The sequence below is a fragment of the Hydractinia symbiolongicarpus genome, chromosome 3, assembly GCF_029227915.1.
Source record: "Hydractinia symbiolongicarpus strain clone_291-10 chromosome 3, HSymV2.1, whole genome shotgun sequence".
In the NCBI taxonomy this organism is placed as follows: Eukaryota; Metazoa; Cnidaria; class Hydrozoa; order Anthoathecata; family Hydractiniidae; genus Hydractinia; species Hydractinia symbiolongicarpus.
In genome coordinates, this window is record NC_079877.1 from 9,237,475 (window position 1) to 9,243,097 (window position 5,623).

Genomic DNA, 5,623 nt, shown 5'->3' on the forward strand with positions numbered 1-5,623 from the left:
GTTAGAAAAATGTCTGCGCAAAGCAACAGAACGTGACGACTGCGGCTATCCTGGTATAACAGAATTCGAATGCATGAAAAGAGGTTGCTGCTATAATTCATTGCCCGGTCGTGGGCCATGGTGTTATTACCGATGAGGTAAAAGTCGCGAACACTTTTGTAAGCAAGTCATTTCGGGCCACGAGCTTAATATGTACTTCCTTTTGTTTAGATACGAGGACCTTGGGAAGATTATATGCGAACTTTAGTGTACTCATTGTTGTAAAAATATGTTGTCAAATAAATACCTCTAATATATGAACTTTTCCTTCCCAATAAGATCCAGTAGGAGATGAATGATTTGACTGCCAATTTTCTTTTTGTCATGTCGCTGCAGCCAACCACATTTGAATTATTGCATAGGGTGCCTTGAGTGTCCGTATTTGCTGAAAGGAGTAGTAAGCGTTATTTAGTAAAGCCTGAAATCTTCTGGCGCCGCCATACCCAGAATCGCAATGCAACCGTGCAAGCGTAGCGTGAGCATTTCTATCCAAGGCGTTATTAACCGACTATTGCCGTTTTTTGCTACTTTGTCAACTTGGCAATTCTGTCTCATTCGGAGCCACAATTTTGATAGTCAAAAATGTCAGGGCGGATACGGAAAGCATAAATCTAAATACAAAAAGGCTACTTTTGCGGGCGTTATTAATACAACATAAAATAACTTGTCTATCTGTACCGAGAAAGTTTATGCGAGGTCAAAAGCATAGACCGAACATGCGAGGTCGCTACGCTGACCGAGAGTAATATTTCTCGTAAGATGACAAGGTTGTAAAAAAAATAGAGAACTTTCCATTTGAGTTTTATTGTTTCAATTTTTCAAATACATGTTTATCACATAAATTCGACGTTGTTTTGCTTGTTTTTCATTGTGCTGTTAATGTTTTTAAAAGCATTTTCTTTTATCTGCGACACCGAACGTGGAACATGTTTTTCTGATTCTGACGGAGTGAATCGTGATTTAGGATTTACTGCAACTTCATTTTTCAGTGTGGATGTGTTTGGCTATTTTTTCCAATGTTATTTGTATGCATTTATAGTTATTAATATGTATGTTACAAGGTCAAAAATTGCACCGGGCTGTATGAAGCTCGTCGTTGAGGCTTTTACCCAATCAGTGCTGTGGATTTCCCGTATATACTGATTTAAAATAGCTATCAGTAAATAATACTGTATAAGGCCCGCTAGTGCCGTTTATAACCAAGCCGTTATCGAGGGTATATAAATGACAGCGCAGGGGCATTAATGAAAAGTCATGGGATAAAAATACTTAACGTCCAATTGAAGCAGTGACGTTAAACGCACGTATTTCATTTCGACTACTCATCTCCAGCATTGTTCTTAATAAGAAATGTTAATAGCATGTTAAACAGGGAAACGTATCCCTAGTTGTCAAAACAGGGTTACGTTGACGTAAATTTTGAAGCATATTAGAAAATTCTTTTTTTTTATCTCTTCATCCCTGACAAAAAAGGCGCACGATGCAGCGCGTATTGGTACTTAAATCCGCAAAATCGACCGTGTCTTGTGTGAATGGACACCTTCTAGATGTGATGTAGTACGCAACAAAAATAGTTTCTACATGTGAGTTATCTAAAACAACAAGACATTGTCAGAACGTCGTATAATGAACAATCCAATGATCTAGGATTGGCAACGCATCCTTCTGATGGAATTTAGCTCTTTTGTTTCATATTCATTGAAATTGAAGGGAATATCACCTTCACCGCGAAAGAACGATCTCTTGAAAGTATAACACGCATGTATGATTGGGAATTGTTGGTTTGGTCACCGAAGACAAGAATAACTCGTGTGTGATTCGTGTGCACCCTAGTCCTACACCACTCCGATAAAAACCTTCCGTTTATTCAACAATCAACAATGATCTTCATAGACCGTGTCAACATATTTCAAAGCGAAACCCACAAGAGTTTAAACGGTGAATGCTACATGCACAATATCTTCCCCGGAGGCGAATTTACGTTGTAATTTGTAAACGGCCATCTTGATTATAAGCACTCATTAATTACAGTAATTAGAGAGAAAAGAGCGTATAAAGAAGGCTTTAACATGAATTGGACTAATACGATTCGCGCACCGACGAAATAAGAGCCGGAATCATGAGGAAATATCAGATTTACGTGATTTGTTTTGTTGTTTTGGCTTTTGCCGCTGCCACAGGTATTTTAATGCTTCTTCATTGCAATTGCCGTCAATGTTTCGTCGCAATAATAAAAAAATTGCATTTGTTCTTAATTTTTCAGCTACAAGAGTTTGCAGCAACAGAAATATCTTGTGCTCTGTGGTTAGATCAACTAGTTGTTCAAAGAAAATCGTTTCCAGTCATTGCCCAAGGCTTTGCAACACATGTGGAGGTAATACGGCTTCTTACACTTGAGGGGGTTGTCATTGCATTTTAGTTGTGAATCTACCTAATTTGTTTCGTAATAGCAAAATGTCGAAACATAAAGGCGTCAATGCGCGTTGATTGTGGCTACCATGGAATTAGTCCGTTGGATTGCTTGAGAAAGGGATGTTGTTATGGCGAATTAAAGGTGGCTGGCCCGTGGTGTTATCATCGAAAAGGTAAATTTTCGACTATGTTTTCGGCATTAACACTGACAATTTGGGCCACTAATTATTTCTCAAAATACTCTAGCAAACTGTCCCATGATTGAAGCAAACAAACGTGAAGATTGTGGTTACCCTGGGATAAGCAAATCAGATTGCGTCAAAAAAGGATGCTGTTACAACGCGATCAAGGAAAAGGGACCGTGGTGTTATTACAGGCAAGGTAAGTTGTTCCGCTCTTACTGATTAGGTATTTTGAAAGCATTGTGTACTCTTCCATCCGTAATTTTAGAAAAATGCCGGAAAATAGCAGCAACAAGACGTCATGATTGTGGTTATCCAGGCATAACGAAGCGGGCATGCGAAAAGAAAGGCTGTTGTTATAGTGAATTGCTAAACCAAAGTGGACCGTGGTGCTACCACCGCCTAGGTAAGCATAGAAGTACGCTCTCCACATTCGTCGCAAAATAACATAATGCGCGATCCTTAAAGTTTTTACTGCTGGTTTGTGTTGAATTTTCGTTAGAAAAATGTCTGCGCAAAGCAACAGAACGTGACGACTGCGGCTATCCTGGTATAACAGAATTCGAATGCATGAAAAGAGGTTGCTGCTATAATTCATTGCCCGGTCGTGGGCCATGGTGTTATTACCGATGAGGTAAAAGTCGCGAACACTTTTGTAAGCAAGTCATTTCGGGCCACGAGCTTAATATGTACTTCCTTTCGTTTAGATACGAGGACCTTGGGAAGATTATATGCGAACTTTAGTGTACTCATTGTTGTAAAAATATGTTGTCAAATAAATACCTCTAATATATGAACTTTTCCTTCCCAATAAGATCCAGTAGGAGATGAATGATTTGACTGCCAATTTTCTTTTTGTCATGTCGCTGCAGCCAACCACATTTGAATTATTGCATAGGGTGCCTTGAGTGTCCGTATTTGCTGAAAGGAGTAGTAAGCGTTATTTAGTAAAGCCTGAAATCTTCTGGCGCCGCCATACCCAGAATCGCAATGCAACCGTGCAAGCGTAGCGTGAGCATTTCTATCCAAGGCGTTATTAACCGACTATTGCCGTTTTTTGCTACTTTGTCAACTTGGCAATTCTGTCTCATTCGGAGCCACAATTTTGATAGTCAAAAATGTCAGGGCGGATACGGAAAGCATAAATCTAAATACAAAAAGGCTACTTTTGCGGGCGTTATTAATACAACATAAAATAACTTGTCTATCTGTACCGAGAAAGTTTATGCGAGGTCAAAAGCATAGACCGAACATGCGAGGTCGCTACGCTGACCGAGAGTAATATTTCTCGTAAGATGACAAGGTTGTAAAAAAAATAGAGAACTTTCCATTTGAGTTTTATTGTTTCAATTTTTCAAATACATGTTTATCACATAAATTCGACGTTGTTTTGCTTGTTTTTCATTGTGCTGTTAATGTTTTTAAAAGCATTTTCTTTTATCTGCGACACCGAACGTGGAACATGTTTTTCTGATTCTGACGGAGTGAATCGTGATTTAGGATTTACTGCAACTTCATTTTTCAGTGTGGATGTGTTTGGCTATTTTTTCCAATGTTATTTGTATGCATTTATAGTTATTAATATGTATGTTACAAGGTCAAAAATTGCACCGGGCTGTATGAAGCTCGTCGTTGAGGCTTTTACCCAATCAGTGCTGTGGATTTCCCGTATATACTGATTTAAAATAGCTATCAGTAAATAATACTGTATAAGGCCCGCTAGTGCCGTTTATAACCAAGCCGTTATCGAGGGTATATAAATGACAGCGCAGGGGCATTAATGAAAAGTCATGGGATAAAAATACTTAACGTCCAATTGAAGCAGTGACGTTAAACGCACGTATTTCATTTCGACTACTCATCTCCAGCATTGTTCTTAATAAGAAATGTTAATAGCATGTTAAACAGGGAAACGTATCCCTAGTTGTCAAAACAGGGTTACGTTGACGTAAATTTTGAAGCATATTAGAAAATTCTTTTTTTTTATCTCTTCATCCCTGACAAAAAAGGCGCACGATGCAGCGCGTATTGGTACTTAAATCCGCAAAATCGACCGTGTCTTGTGTGAATGGACACCTTCTAGATGTGATGTAGTACGCAACAAAAATAGTTTCTACATGTGAGTTATCTAAAACAACAAGACATTGTCAGAACGTCGTATAATGAACAATCCAATGATCTAGGATTGGCAACGCATCCTTCTGATGGAATTTAGCTCTTTTGTTTCATATTCATTGAAATTGAAGGGAATATCACCTTCACCGCGAAAGAACGATCTCTTGAAAGTATAACACGCATGTATGATTGGGAATTGTTGGTTTGGTCACCGAAGACAAGAATAACTCGTGTGTGATTCGTGTGCACCCTAGTCCTACACCACTCCGATAAAAACCTTCCGTTTATTCAACAATCAACAATGATCTTCATAGACCGTGTCAACATATTTCAAAGCGAAACCCACAAGAGTTTAAACGGTGAATGCTACATGCACAATATCTTCCCCGGAGGCGAATTTACGTTGTAATTTGTAAACGGCCATCTTGATTATAAGCACTCATTAATTACAGTAATTAGAGAGAAAAGAGCGTATAAAGAAGGCTTTAACATGAATTGGACTAATACGATTCGCGCACCGACGAAATAAGAGCCGGAATAGTGAGGAAATATCAGATTTACGTGATTTGTTTTGTTGTTTTGGCTTTTGCCGCTGCCACAGGTATTTTAATGCTTCTTCATTGCAATTGCCGTCAATGTTTCGTCGCAATAATAAAAAAATTGCATTTGTTCTTAATTTTTCAGCTACAAGAGTTTGCAGCAACAGAAATATCTTGTGCTCTGTGGTTAGATCAACTAGTTGTTCAAAGAAAATCGTTTCCAGTCATTGCCCAAGGCTTTGCAACACATGTGGAGGTAATACGGCTTCTTACACTTGAGGGGGTTGTCATTGCATTTTAGTTGTGAATCTACCTAATTTGTTTCGTAATAGCAAA

At 38.6% G+C, this 5,623-nt stretch overlaps 1 long non-coding RNA gene across 1 annotated transcript in view; it reads left to right on the plus strand.

The window, feature by feature from the left end:
* Positions 1-5,265: 5,265 nt before the first annotated feature.
* Positions 5,266-5,623, plus strand: part of LOC130635563 (uncharacterized) — a 41,463-nt gene continuing 41,105 nt past the window's right edge. Inside the window, exon 1 of the long non-coding RNA XR_008982174.1 lies at positions 5,266-5,349. This is a non-coding gene — a long non-coding RNA (uncharacterized LOC130635563). The remainder of the gene's footprint in view (positions 5,350-5,623) is intronic.